The 24,318-nt window shown below is 35.1% G+C and overlaps 1 protein-coding gene across 15 annotated transcripts in view; it reads left to right on the forward strand.

Annotated features, from left to right (window-relative positions):
• The first annotated feature begins 10,393 nt into the window (after positions 1-10,393).
• The window catches only part of LOC125682373 (dual specificity calcium/calmodulin-dependent 3',5'-cyclic nucleotide phosphodiesterase 1A-like), a 196,329-nt gene continuing 182,404 nt past the window's right edge, over positions 10,394-24,318 (forward strand). For 13 of the 15 annotated variants that reach the window (XM_056155018.1, XM_056155025.1, XM_056155000.1 and 10 more), the window contains exons 1-3: positions 10,394-10,524; positions 13,056-13,176; positions 18,961-19,099. The gene's annotated coding sequence lies outside the window, so the exon portion shown is untranslated. Of the gene's footprint in view, positions 10,525-13,055; positions 13,177-18,960; positions 19,100-19,767; positions 19,857-24,318 lie in introns of all 15 variants that reach the window. The other 2 variants (XM_056154997.1, XM_056155004.1) reach the window with 1 other exon arrangement.

The following is a 24,318-nucleotide window of genomic DNA, read 5'->3' on the forward strand; positions in this document are numbered from 1 at the left end:
TCTGAGAGAAAGTCTATGACTACATTTCAAGACAATACCTGTATCCATCACAAAAAGAATTTACAATGTATTTGTAGGTCACCAATCCAACTGAAATGCAAACTGAACTTGTATTCTTCCGAGAGGAAGCTTGTGACAAAATTTCAGGGCAATATCTGTATCCGTAACGAAAAAATGTCCAGAAAATTGTTTGACCTACTTGGACAATTTGGAAAAATTTCTTCTCCAGAACCATAGAACCACTTTGCACAATAATCATGGATGAATGAAATTAAAGTTTGGTCAAATGAAGGACCATGCCCCCTCACCACTTTCAGTAATACCCCCACCCCTGATTCCCAATTTTGGGCAATTCAGTCCAGAATTAAAAGCCTTGTTTGATTTTATCAAGAAAAGATCCTTTATCGTAAAATCTTCAACTTTATATGCAGTCCCCAGATTTGGCTCTATTTTGACCCCATTTGCTAAGTTGAGACCCCAAAGGGAATTTGTGAAGAAAAGTTATGTAACTACGACATTGGTTAATGTTTTTATGGGCCCTGGGGTTAGAGTGGGACTAAAATTGGGGATACAATTTTACACAATACATGATTCTGATTCAGATCTGTATTTCCTTAAGCTATACAGCTCATCGGTTTATAAATACAAAATATTTACAAATATATACAAATAATACAGTAGAGGGTGAGTAGACATACAGATACAATTTTGAGGATATACAATCAATGCATTTCAACATACATATAACAATACACGTGAATAATGTGTCGAAGCAAGTACAGACTTCATAAGTTACACGAAGATCGAAACTTTGTAGCCTGTTGTAGGAACTTTCCTAAAATACTGAGTTCTTTTGTATTATTTACACTAAGAAGCTTTACTAATTTGAAGACACTGGGTTTCTTGTAATAAATTTTTTTGATATATTTAATTCTTAAACCGTTATAAAAAGGACATTTTAAAATAAAATGAAATTCGTCTTCTAACTCATTTAGGTTACAAAATGTACAAATCCTATTATTTCTTGAGATATTTCTCAATGTTCAAAGAGTGAAGACGTCCGAAATTTTGTTATATATTTCTTTCCATTGGGATCAATCGGTTTTTTAAGATAGAACTGTAAGCAAAAATTATCAATAAGGTGTTGAGATAAAAAACATTTTGGTGAATTTACAAAAGATGAAAAAATATTTTGCTTATATATATCTAACAATTTTTGTTCAATTACCTTGTATGTATTCTGGCCAAATCCCGATTCTTCCCATAAATATGTTAATCCCAATTCCGACAATTCTTGTTTTATACTTATAACCCAACTGTCTTTATTCAAAATCATGTAATCAAAACATTCTTTTATAATACAGTTATTTGTATTTCTAAGTTTTAACCAGTATTTAAAAATGCACATTTTTCTTCTGACATATAGAGGTAACCGTCCTAATTCACAATAGATAACATTATTATTTGTACGCTTACTCACTCCCAATAACTTTTTACAAAACATAAGATGAACCTTTTCAACATCAGGTGCCTTGTGAAAACCCCAAATTTCGCATGCATATGAAAGAATGCTATGTATATAAGTATCGAATACAGAACATTGTGTTTCTACATTAAAGTGATGGCTTTTCAATATATTAGATATTGCAAACAACGCCTTTCGCCCTTGTTCAGTCACATGCTTTTGTGTTTGTAAAAATTTTCCATTATAGTTAAACAACATTCCCAAATAGTTAAAATTATTGACTTCAATATTATGATTATCATAAATCCATTTTTCATTATTCCTTGTAATGCCCCCATTTCTAGAAATAACAACTTTTGTTTTTGATATGTTCACAGTCAAATTCCAGTCTTTTGTATAAACATGTAATGCATTCAACATTTCCTGCAAACCATCTGGTGTCTCAGCCAAAATCACCATGTCATCGGCATACATTAAACGAAAAATATTAATTAATTGTAATTCTATACTTGCACAATTTCCACGTATAAAACTTATTTCAAAATCATTTACATATAAAGCAAAAAGTATGGGTGATAACACTTCACCTTGCATAAGCCCTGTTTCGTTATTGAAATATTCACTAAAAAATCCATCGAATTTAACACATGACTTAACATTACTGTATTAAAGCGACTTAATGACTTGGAGTAACTTTCCCCGTATACCAACATTACATAGTTTGGACCATAATTTTGATCTATTCACAGAATCAAAGGCCTTCTGGAAATCTACAAAGCAACAATACAAACGCTTTTTATTATTCAGAGTTTTGTTAATTAATGATTGTAAAATAAACATGGCGTCAACTGTAGAACATCCAGATCTAAAACCAAACTGCGCATCTGTGAATATATTGTTCTCTTTCTCCCATTCCAAAATTCTGTTATTTAAAACACCAGTAAACAATTTACCAAGTCAACTAACAATAGAAATGCCTCTGTGATTATTGACATCATTAATATCACCTTTTTTATATAAAGGAACAATACAACTTTTTGTCCATACCTCAGCTAGATATAAACCTGACTCTAAAATTTTATTAAACAGCTTGTATAATATAGGCATCAAAATATCTTGACAAACAATAAAATCTTCGTTCATTATAAAGTCCTCGCTACAACTTCTGTCTAATTTTAACTTTCCAATTGCTTTTTTAATTTCATTACATGTGATTTCTTTGTCCAATTCATCATACACAACTTCATTATCATATGCAGCGCTAGTGTTATCCGAAGGATTATTTATATTGTTTTGGATAAGGTCCTAGAAGTGTGTGTAGATCGAAATCTTCATTATTTAGATTACTATTTAAACGTTTGCTTTTTCTTTTTGAAAATAAACTATAAAAATGCTTTGGATTCCGTTTCTTTAAATACATGTACATGAATATAGAGGAGGGGGGTCTTTTTAAGATTCTGTCCTAAACAGCATGACCATGTTAGTCATCTCAATTTCGAGGCATCCCTATGTTGTGTGAAACCTGGTGAATTTAAGTCACAAACCCATGGGGCTAGGTTGAGGTCGTAATATGGGGCCAAAACTTGGCATGGGTTTAAACAGTGTAAAGATCTTTCCCAAAATTATCTTCTATAGAATGGCAAGGTCAAGGTGACTCAGGTGAGCATTGTGGTCCATGGGTTCCATGTTCCCCGAGTCCACACGACCTGGGGATTCTAATCACGGTCCCGCTTTTCTTTAAAATGACTCTTTCACACGAATTTCATCTCTTCTGACTCGGTGGTTCTTGAGAAGGATTCAAAACTCACCCTGATTATTTCCCTTTGGTGATGGTCTTTCGATCGTTTTGTAGTGGACAGTATAGAGGGAACTTATACTGCTTGGCAAGTGAGCTAGTTTTCTAGTTATGTCTCTCTCTCTCTCTCTCTCTCTCTCTCTCTCTCTCTCTCTACTGTATGTATGTATGTATGTATATGTATAGGTTAAGCAACGGAAATGAAACTGAGAAGTTTACTACACTACACCAACGAAAGACAACGGACAAAAATCACTTGAACCTTTGGGTCAGGTGAGTTAAAAATTTAAATTTCCAAACGCTACCTAGGGCGGGAGAGGGATTGTCACAGCCCGACTCTCTGCATCGTAGACTACTGGAACAAACTGAAGAGAACAGACCCGATGTTGTTGGTATGTAGCTGGTGCTGGTTTCTGTCTCTGAGTAATCGATACAGGGAGAAAAATAAATAAATAAATTACGCATGTAAGTATTTATAAAATGTATTTGTGTACTTGTTAAACACGTACCGTCATTTTTAAAGGATGGGGCAGGGTTTACGTGCTATTTTTAGTTTGCAATCCTAACTGGGGGGCGGGGTCGTCCTTCACTACATGGCTTCTATTCATTAGTTCAGTCAAACTTGCAGTCTTTCCATTCAATTCTGCTATATAACAAAGAGACGGGGAGTAGTTACCCGATAAATTTACTTTGCATGTGAAAATAAAGTACTTTGCATGTAAAAATAACTTGCTTAGCACGTAAAAATAACTTGCTTAGCATGTGAAAATAACTTGCTTAGCATGTAAAAAATACTTGCTTAGCATGTAACAATAACTTGCTTATGAGAGCATGTAAAAATAACAGGAAAATGAACGTTGTCAATAAAAGTGCCAGCTTCTAATAAACTACAAAGTACCGGTAAATATAACTGCAATGTACCGGTCGGTACCGGTAAATATAAATGCATGTACCGGCCAGTACCGGTAAATGTAACTGCAATGTACCAGCCGGTACCGGTAAATATAACTAAATGTACCGGCCGATGCCAGTAAATATAACTGCAACAGTACTGGTAAATATAACGGCGATGTACCGGCCATTACCGGTAAATATAACGGCAATGCACCGGTCAGTACCGGTAAATATAACGGCAATGTACCGGTCAATACCGGTAAATATAACGGCAATGCACCGGCCAGTACCGGTAAATATAACTGCAATGTAAGATGATCGAAAATTCAATTTTAGATTGCAAGAATAAACTTCAACTGAAAGACTATTTACTACCACGTGCAGACAGATATAGTACTTGTGCAATGACGATTAATTCTATTGATATTAATTAGGTATTTTGATTAAGTCGAGCGCCAGAGATATGGAGCGCCAAATTAACATAAACTCAAATAATTGAAGATATCATCAATTCATTTGATGCGCGCAACAATTTAATTAAATATATCTTCAATTAGTTAATGATATCTTCAATTCTGAATTATTGCGCGCATTAATTAAATTGATGATAGCATTAATTCTTCAGCTGAATTGATGCGCGCTTTAATTGAAGTAATGATCTCTTCAAATGAATTAATGATATCAACAATTGAATTGATGCGCGCTACAATTCAATTGAAGAGAGCAATAATTGACATAATACATAATGCGCGAATTAAATCAATTGATGAGAGCAATAATTGAATTGATGCGCGCATTAATTTACTTGATGAGAGCAATAATTGATTTAATGCGCGCATTAATTCAATTATTGCTCTCATCAATTGAATTAGTGATATCTTTAATTCATTTGAAGAGAGCAATAATTCTTTTAGAGAGAGAGCAACTATATAATTAAAGATATGTTCAGTTCAACATATCCACAATTGATTTAATGATCTCTTTAATTGAATGGTTGCTCTCTTTAAAAGAGTTGATGCGCGCATTAATTCCTTATACAAAAGCATTGTAAATGATTAAAGATACCTTCAATTGAATTAAAGAGATCATCAAATTATTTATACCGAGCTCTAAATTAATCATTGCGAGCAACATTTCTACGAAATGGATGCTCTCATCAATTGAATTGAAGAGAGCAGTTAATGCGCGCATCCAATCTATTATTGCTCTCATTAATTCAATTGATGACGAGAGCAATAATTGATTTATTTAATTGAATCGATGATATCTTCAAATAATTGAAGATATCTTCAGTTATTTGAGTTTATGTTAATTTTGGCGCTCCATACAGAGATGGCATGTAATGCGCCCAATCTAATCAAAATCAGATCTTCTCTAACCGTTACTCCAATGTAACGGTTAGGGAAGATCTTATTTTAATTAGATTGGTAATGCGCCTATAAAAATTAAACACCAGTGAACAGAAATAACTGGACACATAACGGAAGACAGGATAGAGATAATCACTTTGAGGATTATGGAAGCTAGGGGGTTAAATTTTATGTTTAACACGAAATCACCATAGTGACTGCATTAAACTTTCAATAGTAAGCAACTTGAAGATGTGTACATTTGGAGAAATTTGATTGTTTAATTTTCTTTTATGTTTCAAAAAATTTCAGGATGTTGAACTTTGGGAAATACTGTACTTTACTCAGACCTTAACTCCCATACTGTTTCTAATAATATTTTTCTCGTGCACTTGTGGACTACCGTAAACGTCATTATACTTTATTAATACATAAAAGGAGAAAATGATGATTTTCTAATGCATATATGCATTAGCCTAGAAAATCATCATTTTCTCCTTACATTGAGTAGACCAATACCCCTATAATACCGTTTATAATTTGTCGAAATATGGTATTGGGCCTATTTTTCATAGTTTATCACACCACCTGTCCTAAACAGCCATCGTATCATATAGGCCTAATCTGAGCGAGATTCTTTGGATTGACGCCTCTGGAAGAGACTCGACGAAGACTCGATGAGATTACGTATCATACCACAGGTACAACGAATAGATATATAAATAGAAAAAACTCTATCAATAATCAGGGGCGGATCCAGGAATTGCGGTGGGGTGGGGGTGGGGGTGGGCGCAACTTTATAAGGCCCCAGTTAGTCCAGGACGAAGCCCCCGAAAGCTCTTGGATTTTACAGATTTTATAGGGCTTCAAATATGTCTCCTATGTAGTAATTTTTTACCATTTTCTGTCATTTTTTATAAAGGAAAACAATAAAATGACGAAAATTTTAAGGGTTTTGGAAAAAAATGTAAGTTCTCCCAATAAAAAAGTAATTCAATAAATCAAAAGATTCTGTCATTTACTGCTCTGAGGGTGGAAAAAATTATTGCTTCTTTTATCGTTTACATTTTTCTAAACAAGAGACCACGATTTACCTTAAATTTGAAAATTTACCCCCCCCCCCCTAAATCCGCCACTGACCACGATTTACCTTGAATTTCAAAATTCTAGAGGGGGGGGGGGGGGGGGGGAGGCCTTAAATCCGCCACTGTAAATGTGGTGTGTGTATATATATATTATATATATATATATATATATATATACAGTACTTGCATGGCCATAAGTAAGTTCCCAAAGAAGATTTCCACTATATATTTCATATAAAACCATATTATATTTTCAAACAATTTTTCTGAACGCATTTCTTGATCAATTTTGATGAAATAGCACTGATCTCAGAAGTACATGTATTCACAATATTATCTAATAATTTCAGAATAATTATATAATAATCTATTGTAAAGATATGACAATTTTAACACAAAGTTTAACTTGAGAGTACTTACTCTTTATATAAGTATGTGTAATTTTGGAATAAAAAAAATTAAAACATTATGAATAAAATGTTATCTCTCTGCAATATTTCAGTTACTTTTGATAGGCCTATTTCTAAACAAAATGGTGTTTATGTCATCCACATAGAGGGGGAAATTGGCTCCAAGAGAAGATTTTGAAAAACGATAGATTTACATGAAATATATATATAGAGAAAATGTTCGTTGGGAAGAGTTATTTTTTTCTCTTATACCTGTGAGTGGCTCGATAAACAATAGCCATAAGCGCCGAGCATAGGTCTAAATGTAGCCTTTCGCCGGTAGGCTAATGGTGATGTCTCCATTTGAGTGAAAAAATATTCTCGAACGGGACGTTAAACAATGCATTACAATCAATCAGTTAATTTTTTGTTGTTAAAAGTGTGTCCGAAATAAATGAAGACGAATTATCTATGGTAGGCTTAGTAGCGACATTTTGGTGTGCCCTACATCACGATCAGAACAGGCGTGAACATTTCTTCTAAAACGAACGCTTAGCTACTCTAGAGATCTACACTGCCATTTTCACAACAACTGAATGAATATTCAAAAAGTGGTCTAATGTTAAGACTTTACTTTAGTAAAGTACTTAGTGTAATGTTTTGGAAGAGCTATAGACCGTAATTTCTTGCAGATGTCTACATAAGCTGAAAATGTGAAATATCAGAGAGGTAAGATACTTGAAAAGTAGTCTATAAACATTTCATGTAGAAATGGCACTTTGATGCCCCCCCCCCCTCCCCCCAAAAAAAACCCCAAGTTTTTACTCGAGTTTGTCTCAAATCTCAAAATTATAATTATTCGAGTAAAAACTCTTATAGTTCAAAGATTTAATTAGAATATTTTTAGGAAGTTGAAGCCAGTTCTTGCCAACATTGATATTGAATTTGAATAGCAATAAATGTTTCAAATCAGTTGCTTTATACTTGCTTATAATTATTAACTATAAAACAAGGAGATTGACATGATTTATCATGGTCATAATTTCAGGGTCTGAATAAACCAATTAATGTTATGCCTTAGATTTTTAAAATGTATTATCAATGATGTCTGTAGTGGGAAAACCAACTCTCTGACAATGTAGCACATATATATCCCCCCCCCCCCCCCCCCCCCCCTGTAAACTGTAAATTATCAAGACCGTTATGTTCTTTTTAGTAAATGAATGGTGTGTTGAAATCTGTGATCTGATCGAGTTGGTGAGAACGATATGTGGCAGGAATTGGACACATTACTATCCAGTAAGTTGTGTTGAATTTCTTCTCCAAGAGACTAAATTTATGTAATATTATATGAGCTAGCTGTTGAAGAAATTACTAAAAAGAAACCTTTTTCGATTTCTTCTAAGGAAGTATATATGGCAAACAATCAAACTTGGAACGAAGTATCCTAATATAAAAGGGGATTAAAGTTTGTTCAAATGCATGGCCATGCTCTTTTCCCAGAGGAAATAATTAGGAAATAGGTAGATTTGTAAGAGAAAAAAAAAATCTTTTCAAAAATCACTAGACCAGTATCTTTGCTAGCCAAGCTATAGGCTTATGATAACTGCTTTCTACACAAATGATGGGAGATCTTTTCCAAGATACTCAATAGGATTCAATCTTTGAATTATAGATTGACAAAATTATTTCAAAGCTGATGTCCTTAGTGACCTGCATTTGGGATACAGACTATAAATATTAATTTAGTAATGGACATGCTATTTAAACTTTGTACTAAATGATAATCAAGCATTAGGCGCACTGTAATCAAGCATTTTCTGCTCGCAGTCTGGCATTTTTTCAAATTGATACCTTCCGTTTGCACCCAGCATTCTTCAAATCAATAGTTTCAAACCCGAGTTTATTTTGTAAAAGAATTATGACGTAAAGTTAAAAAAAATTTCATTTGCTAAATGTAGGAACGTAGGTAGGGTAATCTGAAATATCATTTGACATATCATATCAACCTTAACTTTTAAATGTCATAATTGGTCAAGTGTTTGTGAGGAGAAAGTAGCGTATCAAAAACTCTAGTGAAGATGCTGCTCCAGAAACACTATGGAAGCTATATCTAATCATGATCCCTGGGCCAGGGAGGAGGTTAACAAAGGAATATAAGCGAAATTCTGTAGCAATAAAAAAAATGGTTTACAAAGGAATATAAGCGAAATTCTGTAGCAATAAAAAAAAATGGTTTACAAAGGAATATAAGCGAAATTCTGTAGCAATAAAAAAAATGGTTTACAAAGGAATATAAGCGAAATTCTGTAGCAATAAAAAAAATGGTTTACAAAGGAATATAAGCGAAATTCTGTAGCAATAAAAAAAATGGTTTACAAAGGAATATAAGCGAAATTCTGTAGCAATAAAAAAAATGGTTTACAAAGGTTTATAAGCAAAATTCTGTAGAAATCTAAAAAAAAAAAAAAAAAAAAAAAAAATCTCAAAAACTACAAGGTTACTATTTGTCCATTTGATTTGCTTATTTTCTTGTAGTGAAGCATTAGATTATGATTCCCTGGGGGCAAAATAGAGTTTCTAAGTTTTACTTGGCAATATCTAACTTGTAAATAAAAATGTGTAGGAAAAATTGTTTTCTTTTCTGTGGGGTCACAGTAAGGATTTAAAGTTTGTATAGGAATGTTTAGGAGTAGGGATATTGAGCTCTTCTTAAAGCAACAATGGTTCAATGTGTCCAATTACAATGCAAGTATCCTTATGTATTGTAGAGTCTCGGACATTAAATGTTGTTCTAGGTAGGGCAATGAAAAGGGTTTAAAATTCTAATTAAAAATGTGAAAAAACTAGATGCAGTGTATCAAAGGGATCATAAGAAAATATAAGGACTTAAAGGCATAGGGTCTAAGATATTGGTAAAATTTTACATGTTCAAAAAGGTGGCAAAATTAAAGATCATAACTAGAAAATCACAAAAAGTTCTTCAGAATGTTTACAAACACATTGGATACGATAGTAATTACAAAATAATTCCCTGTTCTCATTTGCCTAAACTGGTACCCTGTTGACTTTGCATCTCTTATATTTGTGTGTAGCAACCAATCAGCGGGATACCAGTTTAATATATTGTCCTCCAGACAAATATTTTATAACGGGCTAAAATGTCAAAATGACTTCAATTTCAAAGCGCTGCAGCTATAGATAACTCATAAATAATGCTACAAATTTGTTTTTTGGAGTTCTCCTTGCAAAATATTGTGATGTCATTTTTGAGATAAAAGATAGACCCTAGCTATGCCCCATGTTTTACATAGGAATATTTAGAAATTTCTTCTTAGCTCACCTGAGCTTCTCTGGGAAAAAAGAATTTGTCCATTGTTGTCATCTTAAACTTTTCACAATTTAATCTTCTTCAGATCCACTGGACCAATATCAACCAAACTTGGCACAGAGTATCCTCAGGTGAAGGGGATGCAAGTATGTTCAAATGAAGGGCCATCCCCTTTCCAAGAGGAGATGATCAAGAAAAGGCAAAAAATAGGGCGAGGTAATTTTAAAAACTTCCCAAGAACCATTTGGCCAAAAATGATGAAACTTAAGTGAAAGCTTTCTGACATGGTGAAGATTCAATTTTAGTCCAAATCATTGGCCCCAGGGGTAGGATGGGGATTCATAGGGGATTAAAGTTTTACATGGGTATATATATAGGAAAAATCTTCTCAAGAAATGCAAGGCCATGATTAGTCACATTGATACGCAAGGTTCCTCAGATAATGAAGATTATATCATATTAATATGATTATTATTATTATGTCTCCCCTTCCCAGAAGGGGGACATATTGTTTTAATGTAAATTCTTCTTCTTCCGCTTCACATACAAAGTTTTTCCAGACCGTAACTTCTTTGTCTTTTGACAATAGCCTTTGATATTTGGTATGTGGGTATACCATGATAAGTCAGGTGTCTCATGTACCATTTTTGCTGACCTTTGACATCGTCGACCTTTTATGTATAAAGGCCAATTAATACAATTTTTTAGGCATTTTTTTGTCTGAGCCATAACTTTTTTGTCTTTTGACATAGGCCTTTAATATTTAGTGTATGGGTATAACATGATAAGACAGTGTGTCATGTGCCGTTTTTGCGGACCTTTGACATGGCCTTTTGATGTAAAGGTCAAGTAATAGAATTTTTGGCTAGGCCTCTGATATTTGGTATGTTGGGATACTATAAGACTGAGTGTTGCATGCCAATTTTGATTTACCATTGACTTGACCTTTTATGTGAAGGTCAAATGATAGAATATTTTTGGCATTTTTATTTTTGTAGTCTAGACCATGACTTTTTTGTCTTTTGATATTTACAAGCCTTTGATATTTATGTCTTTGCTCTTTCAAGGGGAGACATATTGTTTTTGTACTTTCCGTCTGTCCATCTGTAAACTTTTCATACTTTCAACTTCTTCTCCAGAACCACTGGGCCAATTTCAACCAAACTTAGTACAAATCATACTTGGGTGAAGGGGATTAAAGTTTGTTCAAATGAAGGACCATGTCCCCTTCAAAGGGAAGAGAATCACAAAAAGGCAAAGATAGGGTTGGGTCATTTAAAAATCCTCAAGAACCACTGGCCCAGAAGAGCTGAAATTTACATGAAAGCTTCCTGACATAGTGCAGATACATATTTTGTTATAACCATGACCCCTGGGTGTAGGTTGGGGGCCACAATAGAGTATCAAAGTTTTACATGCAAATGTGTATATAAAATCTTTGAAAATCTTCTTCTCAAGAACCACTGGGTCAGGAAAGTACAAATTCACATGAAAGCTTTCTGGCATAGTGCAGATTCAAGTTTGTAAAAATCATGGCCCCTGGAAGTAGGTTGGGACCACAATCTAAGGGATCAAAGTTTTACTTGCGAATATGTACATGTATAAGGAAAATCTTTAATATGGGCCACGGTAACTCAAGTGAGCATTGTGACCCTTGGGCCTCTTGTTAAAAATCTTCTTCTCAAGAACCACCAAGCCAAAAAAGTTTACATTTACATGAAAGCTTCCTGACGTAGTGCAGGTTCAAGTTTGTAAAAATCATGGACACCAGGGGTAAGTTGGGGCCACAATAGGGATCTAAGTTTTACATGTGAATATGTAGGGAAAATCTTGAAATATGGGCCAAGTTGACTTTATAGGTGAGTGATGTGGCCCATGGGCCTCTTGTTTCTTTACCAAATGCTCAGCATTTAGAAGTAAGATCCAGGGGACTCTTGGATATGACCTTAAAAATTGAGGTCTTGTGTTGAGGAACTCTCACTATGACCCTGAGCACTAAGCATTGGTCTGTATATGTGTTACTTCACTTACATCTAGAAGGGCCTCCATGGCTGAGTGGTTAGAGCATCTCGCTCAAAATCACACGGCCTCTCACCTCTGGTCAGCGTGGGTTCGAATCCTGCTCGCGCCGGTAAGTGAGAAAGTTTCCCAGTTTACTTTCAGAAGGTCGGTGGTCTCTTCCCAGGTACATTGTATCTGGGTTGAAATGAAAAATAAAAAACTGGGCGCCACCAAATAACTGAAAAATTGTTGAGTGTGGTGGAAAACAGCAAAGCAATCAATCAGTCTAGTGATGTCTCGGTGTGAGTGAAGTTTTTTTGACAGCTAGGACATAAAAAACAACCGACCATGTATAGCCAGAGTGGATCCACAATTGGGGTTTGAAGGATATTAATTGATTCTTTTATCTCTGTATGAGCTTTGTGGCCTGTGGGCCTTGGTTACTTCTGTGGTATGTGTGTTGCATATATATATCTCAAAAGAAGTTATTTGGAATAAGTGTTTTGCATTTTGTATTTAGACAAATTTTCATTTTATGCAGCCATGATTCACATTACCAGGACACAATATGGATGTTGTGTAATTTGTGATCAGGTGATAAAATTTCAGGGCTTTGTAGTCACAGTTAAGAATTCTTCCTTTCCAACAAGATATTATTTGATTGACATCTGAAACGACACAGACTTTTTCATACTACATGTATGTATATATCTCTAAATGATATTCATACAGCCACCCTTTTTCAGGTTTTATGACAAGGACATTGATGATGACTGTTTTCCCACTGTACAGAAAAATACAGCTGGTACTGTGATATGGAGTCGAATTTCCAAAATAATGATACTTCTCCCATCATAATGGCAACTGGTAAAACTTAGTATCATATTTCCATGAAGCTAATGAGGTGTGCTGTATTTGATATATAGCACCTGCTTAGTTAGATAACCCTTTTCATTTTATAATTCCTGCAGGTTCTTTGGCTCACCTGTGTGTGCATTTTTACAGTTTCTTTTATAGAACTTTTCACAGATGTTCACATTGGAAATGAAATGATACATTGATACATAAAACATATCTCCGTATGAAATTCTTACATATCTGTTGCTGTTTTATGAATGAAATAAGTGTTATGTTTACAGACCATTGCATGTACTGTTTACACAGGGTTCCCCCGAATATTTGAAGTAGAGATCATATTGTAAAAGCAGAAAGGTGACGGAAGTATAGGTGTTTTTGTTGTTGTTATTCTTTTCCCTCTTTGTGTGTCAAAGTAGCTTGAACTTAAGCCAGAATTGACCATATAGATCCCTTCCTCCTCCCAGGTCATAAGGGATTGGTGCCTCATCTGATGTGACCTGTGGTAATTTTTTAACTCAACCGTGACAAGAGTACAAGGTGTGCGAGTAATTCATCCCTGTAAATACTGTTACATATTTCGTTTTATCACACTGCTACTCTAGAAATCCAGGAATCGTGATCCAGTGAAACAAAACTTCATGGTTATAATTAGACGAAGAAAAGTATTGGGTCAAGACCAGCATCAAGCTGTTGACGAGCATATTTATCAGGCTTCAACAAATATTGTATTAACAGGACACAAATCGTGAACACCACACCGTCCAATCAAGATCAATACAAACTGAATTCCTAGAAAAGCTGAAATCGTGGTGTTGTAATCATTTCCTAGTGCCAGCAGCTCTCCATTAGATTGTAAATTGAAACCACAAATATTCCTCCCCTTTCCTCAGGGTGCAGGAGCTGCACTGTTATAGCTAGGATGATTGTGTTGATTCCAAATTAAGCAATATTTACTTTCGTATTGAGAGACTGATTTTTGGCATCATCAGGGCCGTAATCATTAAATGGTCAGACTTCTCTCCTGTTGATTGAACCGGTCATTGGAGGTGCTTAAGACTGTAAATAGCTAAACAGATGATCAGGCTACTCGGAACTCTAATGGCAAGTAACAGAGGTTAAGTGATGCTTGAGAATCAAATTGATTCCTGAATTTATGGATAGGTGGTCATTTACCCTACAGTAGAGATATTGAAAGTGAGGCAGAAATGTTTTTAGCTCGCCTGTCTGTGGGCCTGTGTAAAGTATTATCATTACCTGGTCTCTGTCTGTTGGTGGCATCTGTAAACAAATGATGTTCTAGTCATGTCCAGAAAGATCGCATACTCGGACATTAAATGTTGTTCTAGTCATCTCCAGAAAGATCACATATATAGACATCAAATGTTGTTCTAGTCATCTCCAGAAAGATCGCATATATAGACATCAAATGATGTTCTAGTCATCTCCAGAAAGATTGCATTCTCGGACATGAAATATTCCCCTACTGACCCTGGTCCTATAGAAGTGTTGCTTTTTGAAACGATCTCGGTGTCAGAGTGGCCACCATAGATTTTGATTGGTGGAGACACAAAATTGACTTCTTTCCCATGAACAGCTACATCCAAAGTCACGCGTGGTCTTGCAGAAGTATTGTAACAGTTTTGATTTTAAATGGCAGTTCTGGCTTTTGATTTTTGAGCAATCCATATTTCAATATGTCCACCATGACTTGACTTGCTGAAGTTATTTAATTCAGATGAGAGATCACTGACTGTGACCTTTTGACACAGGAATTGATAGACATATTTCTTCCCTCACTACCATCCCTACTGCAGTATAAAACGAGACTGAAAGCTATACTTGTACCCTTGTGAAGTGTTTACAACATTGTTTGGGATGCAAATGTGCATTCATGTATGTATATACATTAAGTTGCTGTGTGTCGCCCACAGCTTTATTAGAAGAGAGTATGAAACACAAAACTATACTCGCACCAAAAACCAAACTTTAATTCCAAACAAATTAGACAGAAATTACCATTATTAATGCATTTTGAAATAGTATATTTATGATGATGAAATGCATGGATTAAATAAATGTGTACATTATGCTAAGTTTCATTTTCAATTGCTACTGATGAAATGCATTAATTTCGTAAATGTGTACAATACATTGCATCTATAACTTCTACCGATGAAGTGCATGGATTATATAAATATGTACAGTATGTTTCATTGTTGCAACAGGTTTCCAAACTTTTGCTTGAGTTTTTCACATATTACAGTAGCATTTATAGCATTGCTGAAGTGAAAATCTGTGAGAGAAAGCGGGTTTATAAGCCACTAACATGATTATATGGATCTAATCAATATTAGTACTATGTTGACGCAATTCGTTTATATTCACATAAACTGAGTAAGATTGATGGAACTTGTAATTTGAGATGATTAATAATGTTTCATTATCCCATAGCAACAAAGTTGCCGGGGTCTATGGTAACTTGTCCATATGTATGTGTATGTGTTCGTCATTGAAAATATTGTGGACAACATAGAGGGAGTTCTTATATAGATATTGGTCTCGTACTAACTACAGTGATAAAAAGTGGGTGGAGATTTCTATTGATTTTTGGATAATAAAATCATAAGTGAATTTAAGGTCACAGTTAATTATTGAATGTAATGATGCTTTGGACTCCTGATGAAGTGTGCCATTCCAGTTTTCTGTCTTATACTTGTTACAGAGATATCAGGAAGAGAACAAATTCTGTTGGTTTTTTCTGGGTCAAAAAGTCAAAGGTCAAGGTACCGTAATGAACTATAAATGTTATGGACACCATACAGAGTGTATCAATCGTAAGATTTTGTCTCAAGCTTGCCTCTAATACAGCAGATATGGGAAGAAAAAGCCATTTTGGGGTGTGAAAATAGTGCTTAATTGTTTGTTTGTCCTGGATGTTAGAACTGGAAATATGCTTTATATGAGTGAATCCCATAATGCGCTCGTCACTGATGACGAGGAAGTTTTCTGTAACTGCTGAATTCACTTTTATTTCCAAAAATGTTTGAAAATGATTTTTTTTTTTACAATGTTCTGACTGAAAAGCACTTTCCTTTTGTGCATATTACCGGTATATAGAGTAACTACCACAGTCATATGTCAACGTCTGGGAGATTAACGAAATTAATAAGGTCAAGGTCATAAAGTCAACAAATATTGTATCGTTGGAAAGGTCTTCTCACATGCTAAATAAAAATGCAGTACCTCTTACTATTTGAAAGATATGGCTTATATTTGAATTTTCTCAAAGTAGGTCAAAGGTCAATATTACCTAGGTCACCAGGTCAAAGATTTTGGTGTCAATGGAAAGTTCTTGCCACAAGGAATATTTTTATGTACCAAATATGAAAAGTATACCTCCTATGGTGTAAAAGATAATACCAAGGTTATAGTTTTTTAGCTCACCTGAGCCGAAGGCTGAAGTGAGCTTTTCTGATCAAAATTTGTCCGTTGTCTGTCGTCGTCGGCGTCGTTGTAAACTTTTCACATTTTTGACTTCTTCTCAAGAACCACTGGGCCAATTATAACCAAACTTGGCCAAAAGCATCCTTGGGTAAAGGGCTTTCAAGTTTGTTCAAATGAAGGGTCATGCCCCCTTCAAAGGGGAGATAATCACAAAAATGCAAAAATAGGGTGGGGGTCATTTAAAAATCCTCTTCAAACTTCTCAAGCACCAATGAGCCAGAAGAGCTGAGATTTACATGAAAACTTCCTGACATAGTGCAGATTCAAGTTTGTTCAAATCATGGCCCCCCAGGGGTAGGTTGGGGCCACAATAGGGGATCAAAGTTTTACATAGAAATATAAAAGGAAAATCTTTAAAAATCTTCTTCTCAAGAACCAATGAGCCATAAGAGCTGGGATTTACATGAAAGCTTCCTGACATAGTGCAGATTCAAGTTTATTCAAATCATGGCCCCCAGGAGTAGTTTGGGGCCACAATAGGGGATCAAAGTTTTACATGGGAAATTGGGAATAAATAGAAAAAACCTTTTAAAATCATCCTCTTAAGAACCAATGGGCCAGAGGAGCTGAGATTTACATGAAAGCTTCCTGACATAGTGCAGATTCAAGTTTGTAAATATCATGGCCTCCAGGGGTAGGTTGGGGCCACAATACAGATTAAGGTTTTACATGCAAATATATATGGAAAGTCTTCAGATATGGGCCAAGGTAAGTCAGGTGAGCATTGTGGCCCATGGGCCTCTTGTTCCACAGACAGGCGGTAAGGCCAAATCTTCGATTCTAGAGGCATAAAAAATGTTCTGGACACAAATAATTAGTACAACTCTATTTTGTTGTCTTATACTTGCTTATGAGATACACGCAGTAGAAAGGGAGAGATAGATCCCAATAGATTTCTAGGCCAGAAGGTCATAAAGTGAAGGTCACAAGGTGAAAGTCACAGACATTGATGATATGAAATTTAGTGTTGTTAAACACCAAAAGTACTGTAGATTTTTTCTCTCATACTTGCAACACAGATGACAGGTTGTTTTAGTTTATGTTTAATGTCTCATTCGAGAATTTAGCTTGAGGTACAGTGCCACAAATTTTGATCGTGTATGCATGGAGCTCAGAGCCACACCAGTGAGGGTTCTTTATCCTGCCAATGACTACTGTGAAATGGGACCTCCATTTTTAAGGTCTTTTCTGAAAGACCTTTGACTCGTACTTCTAATTTATGAAGCCTGGCAAAGGAACAATCATTACCTGTGTTAAACATTTTGATGCTATGCTAGGATCAGGAATAGAAGCAGATGCTCCCAGTTGCAAAGTGAGAACCTGTCAAAAGACAGGTCACACTTAGTATTTGAATACAGCAAAAAGTTGGGGGTAAGATCAAAACTTTAATGGCTGACAATAAACAAATTTCACAAAGTTTTCATTAAGACAACCCCCCCCCCTCCACTTCAACCCATCCCCATAAAACTAAAACATGCTTATAGTGAAGTGCTGAGTACGAACAATTTTGATTCGTTATAAATATAATTGTTTATGTTCAGTATGTTTATAATATGTTTTAAAACTAGAGGGAATGAAAATCACTTCGCTGTAAGTGTGAATTCATTATAAACATGTTAACTGTAACTATGTTTTACTGTGATGAATTAATGTTGATCCAAATCAAGTAATTATACGACTCCACTGTTTATTCAGAAATAAAAGTGTGCATGTGGTCTTTAGAATGTACATTACAAAGTTAATTTTTTATGACCCTTCCCCCATTTAGAATTTAGATTTTTATCTGACATTCAGACATCACCCCTTATTGACAACAGAAACAATATTCTTTTTCATTATCTTATTTGCTACATTCATTACATATGGGAGGGAGCAGAAACCTATTAATGTTCAAAAGTCGAGGAATGTTACAAATTTTGCTCACATTTGAGAATGGTCATTGAATAAAATCATGTTGTGTCGAGGGGATGCCCATGTTGGCTGTATAATTATTCATAAATAAAAGTTCTGTTTGCAAATGCCTGTCATTAGAAGCATTTCAATTTTTTATATTCATCAAGTGCCAGGAAATTCACCTTAATTTAGTTTTTTAAAAAAAAATGCCTCAATTTGCAATGATTTCTCACACCAACGTTTTTGGTCCTATTAAAAATCAGAACTCTGCATCATTACTCAGCAACCAGTTTCTGGATCAAAAACCAACCACTCTGAAGTGTTATTTAGTCTAAGTGCAATTCTGCAGGGCCAAGTGGATATTTAACCCAAAATAGTTTTATCATTTTATTATAGGTCTTCATGTAATGAGACAGGGAAATTACACACAAAGATAAAGGAAAAGACTTTTGTTGATCAAGGAAATCTTGGGAAGTCAAATAGAAGTGAACAGGTGTTTACTGTGGGTCTGTGTTTGGAAATTTAACACGAACAGGTAAATTGTCAGCAGATTGTCAAAGGTTTAAATTATGAATGCATGTTTTTCATTAACATTTGCATGCTATGAAATAATTTAATTCTTCTCTTAGCATGGTTAGGAGGTATTCATAGCTCAAGGTAATGAATGAACTGACAACCTCGTAAATTTCCTAGTGAGGTTGTAAATATCACGTCAATCTATTTTCTATAGTATCAGGACCCAGCACTGTATCTATATGTTATGTCAGTCTCTGAAGCACACTATGTTTAAAGGTTGGTGTCTGGCAGTTTTACGACTCCTGTCACACAGAAAGGGATTTTCAATTTTCATCAACTTAACTGAGAATATTAACAAAAAGTCATTATTTCCCCACTTATTTCTGCAATATTGTATCAATAATGATCGCGGAACAATTCAGTAATGATCACGGAACAATTATGGACCAATTCTGGTCATTACTCCGACTGGATGCAGGGTGTTTAGTTCCCTCCTTCATCTTCCTGTCTGTTGACTGGAGATGAATTAATGTTAGAATCTTTCATCTTTTTCTCAGCCTCTCATGCAGCTATCAATATGATTACATGGATGGGGGTATTTCCCCCATGCCGTGATTGAGGAGATGCATCAGAATACTTCAAAAGACCCAGGAAAAACTTATCAGTCCAAGGTTTCTTGTTTTACAGTGACAAAGTTCATAGAGCTAAGAGCAACTAATGCCATCTTACTTATTTATTAGCAGCCATTGCAGGTTCTTTAGGGATAAAATCTACAGGTAAGATTCCTTGTCATCCAGTAGGGGACGAGTATTTTCTGTGCTTATGTGTAGAGACAATGCAATACATGTACAGGTGACTTCTTACCTGTATCAATCTGTAGAGACAGATATCTTACCTTTAACAATTTGTAGAGACAAACATCTTACCTGTAACAATCTGTAGAGACAGATATCTTATCTGTAACAATCTGTAGAGACAGATATCTTACCTGTAACAATCTGTAGAGACAGATATCTTACCTGTAACAATCTGTTGAGACAGATATCTTACCTGTAACAATCTGTAGAGACAGACATCTTATCTGTAACAATCTGTAGAGAGATATCTTACCTGTAACAATCTGTAGAGACAGATATCTTACCCGTAACAATCTGTAGAGGCAGATATCTTACCTGTATCAATCTGTAGAGACAGATATCTTACCTGTAACAATCTGTAGAGACAGATATCTGACCTGTAACAATCTGTAGAGACAGATATCTTACCTGTAACAATCTGTAGAGACAGATATCTTATCTGTAACAATCTGTAGAGGCAGATATCTTACCTGTATCAATCTGTAGAGACAGATATCTGACCTGTAACAATCTGTAGAGACAGATATCTTACCTGTAACAATCTGTAGAGACAGATATCTTACCTGTAACAATCTGTAGAGACAAATATCTTACCTGTAACAATCTGTAGACACACAAACATCTTATCTGTAACAATCTGTAGAGACAGACATCTTACCTGTATCAATCTGTAGAGACAGACATCTGACCTGTAACAATCTGTAGAGACAGATATCTGACCTGTAACAATCTGTAGAGACACAAACATCTTACTTGTAACAATCTGTAGAGACAGATATCTTACCTGTAACAATCTGTAGAGACATACAGACATCTTATCTGTAACAATCTGTAGAGACAAACATCTTACCTGTAACAATCTGTAGACACACAGATATCTTATCTGTAACAGTCTGTAGAGACAGATATCTTACCTGTAACAATCTGTAGAGACATACAGATATCTTACCTGTAACAATCTGTAGAGTTAGACATCTTATCTGTAACAATCTGTAGACACACAGATATCTTATCTGTAATAATCTGTAGAGACAGATATCTTACCTGTAACAATCTGTAGAGACAGACATCTTATCTGTAATAATCTGTAGACACACAGATATCTTATCTGTAACAATCTGTAGAGACATATATCTGACCTGTAACAATCTGTAGAGACAGATATCTTACCTGTAACAATCTGTAGAGACAGATATCTTACCTGTAACAATCTGTAGACACACAAACATCTTATCTGTAACAATCTGTAGAGACAGACATCTTACCTGTAACAATCTGTAGAGACAGATATCTTACCTGTAACAATCTGTAGAGACAGATATCTTACCTGTAACAATCTGTAGAGACAGATATCTTACCTGTAACAATCTGTAGACACACAAACATCTTACCTGTAACAATCTGTAGAGACAGACATCTTACCTGTAACAATCTGTAGACACACAAACATCTTACCTGTAACAATCTGTAGAGACAGATATCTTATCTGTAACAATCTGTAGAGACAAACATCTTATCTGTAACAATCTGTAGAGACAGACATCTTACCTGTAACAATCTGTAGAGACAGATATCTGACCTGTAACAATCTGTAGAGACAGATATCTTATCTGTAACAATCTGTAGAGACAAACATCTTACCTGTAACAATCTGTAGACACACAGATATCTTATCTGTAACAATCTGTAGAGACAGACATCTTACCTGTAACAATCTGTAGAGACATATATCTTACCTGTAACAATCTGTAGAGACAGATATCTTATCTGTAACAATCTGTAGACACACAGATATCTTATCTGTAACAATCTGTAGACACACAGACATCTTATCTGTAACAATCTGTAGACACACAGACATCTTACTTGTAACAATTTGAAGAGATAGAACCATTACAGGTATCTCTTTACCTGAGTTCACTATTTCAACAGAGCCAGTCATTATGTTCTGTGGGTTAGCAACTGATGACACAGAGGGTCAGTTTATAGTCAGCTGTGAACCAGTAGTGGTATCGGGTTGTTAACACCAATAGAGGAGATATTGTGCACTGTTGCTACCTCTAACATGATATTTATGTATAATGGTGAGTTCTTTTAAACACATTTGTAACCTGTGAAAATTTACAATGTTTAATTTGAAAAATTGAATGGCTGGAAAAAACAATTGCATGAATATGATAAGTGAAACCTCTTTATTGATGTTGTTTGATGTTGAACTTAATTACTTTCTTCTACAAATTGAGAAGAACTGATTGGGTGTGCAATTGGCTTATGATATGTTTTCATTTCTCTTATCATATCTGTGTCCCTGGATGTGAATGCTGGTGGTAAAATGGTAAAATGTTTTATGGCTGTCACTTTATGTGAAATTAAATGGTTTGAGACAATGCAGTTTCATAATTGATCCTCGGTGTCAGAACAAATTCAATTCTTAGGACTGAAAAATATCATCAAGCATATGCACTGAACTCTGGTCTACAGTGGTTATATATAAAATACAAAAATATTGAAGACGATATACATGTAATTGCTGAAAGTATTTCTATGTGTGTTTTGTACAGTGATGAGTATATTATTGTGCTCTGACTGGAACCTATTCTGCTTGTTTTAAACCTTTAGCAGGTGCTTGCTCAATGTGTGTATATAACTGTATCAAGGGGCACTTGATTCTTCATTGATCATTACAAGAGGTGAGAAATGTCTTTCATCTTGGTAACAGGTGTACTTTAACGTCTTTCATATAGGTATATAAAGAAGCTTCTTTGGGTTTGAAAACCCCGATTCAAAATTCCCAAAATTTGATGGGTGCCACAGTTGCTTGACAGATACTCTCTTATTTACAAAGTAATTCAAAATCAGCTCTTTGAATCTTTGGAATTTAAAGTTCATAAACTGTTTGATATTAATTTTGAAATCCTGTAAGAAAATTTTTGATTGAAGTAACTGTATACAAATATATTACAACGGCACACATCTTGATGATTATAAGGGTCACATAAAAGGACATGCACTCTGAATGTGTATTTACAGTCATGACTGCCTTTCTCTGTCCTAATCAAAATTTACTGCTTTATCCAGTCAAGTGTTTGTTTAGGGGTACAGATTTCAGGTGAAAGTACTTGTTAGTATTTTGTTACCTGATAGGATGTGTCAACATTTCTGATACAGGCTCACCATGTGGTCAAACTGCTAATTTGTTCACCTATGATGTTTCCTAATTAGTCACACCCAAGGGATGTCTCATGTCATCACAATGAATACAGAAATTCCATCATTTTGGATTTTATGGAAAGGATAGAAATGAAAGGAATGTACAACTGGATTAGCTCTCAACTATACTTGATTAAAATTTAGTGCATGCACTGCATTTTAGAGAATTTAATGGACTGCACTGTCTTTTAATGACCTTGACCTTTCAATGAATTCATGATTACCTGTTTTATATCTCTTACATTTACATGTCAGTCAATATATCAAGCCACATTTAGAAATATTAGAATAAGTCCTCAGGTACCCCTTGCTTGTCGTAAGAGGCAACTAAATGAGGTCGTCCCTAGGATGAGACAGAAAAAACCGAGGTCCCGTCTCACAGCAGGTGTGACACGATAAAGATCACTCCCTGTTCAAAGGTCGTAAGCACCAAGCATAGACCTAAATTTTGCAGCCCTTAATCGGTAATAGTAATCTCAAATTCTCGGGAGGGACGTTAAACTATATACAATCAATCTTTGAAATTATAAAAATGCACAAAAACTCATTCCTTGTAATCCTGTAGGGATCCGGGTTAGAATAGGTCCTCAGTACCTCTTGCTTGTTGTAAGAGGCGACTAAATGAGGTCCCATTGTCACATCAGGTGTGTCACGATAAAGATCTCTCCCTGCTCAAAGGCTGTACGTAAACGCAAAGCATAGGCCTAAATTTTGCAGCCCTTCACTGGCAGTGGTGATGTCTCCAAATGAGTGAAACATACTGGAGTTGGACGTTAAATAATATAAAATCAATCAATCAATTTAGAAATACCTTTCCTAGCATTTCCAGATAGATCATCATTGAGCACCTGTTTGAAATTCAGAGGACCATGTTTGCATCCTTTCTGGTATCTCCGTTGGTTGATTAATTGTATCTTGTTTAATGTCCCTCTCAAGATTGTATATTGTTTTATGTCCCTCTCAAGAATTTTTCACTTGATCATATGAAGACGTCACTAATACCGGTGAAGGGCTTCAAATTTAGGCTTATGCTCGGTGCTTACGGCCATTGAGCTGTGAGGGTTCTTTAGCATGCCACACCCACTGTGACACAGGACATTCGTTTTAGGTCATCTCCGAGGACCCGTGACATTTGCACCTGATGCAGAGTGTTTGGCGATGGAACTGTCAC

This window comes from Ostrea edulis, chromosome 2, assembly GCF_947568905.1.
Source record: "Ostrea edulis chromosome 2, xbOstEdul1.1, whole genome shotgun sequence".
Classification (NCBI taxonomy): Eukaryota; Metazoa; Mollusca; class Bivalvia; order Ostreida; family Ostreidae; genus Ostrea; species Ostrea edulis.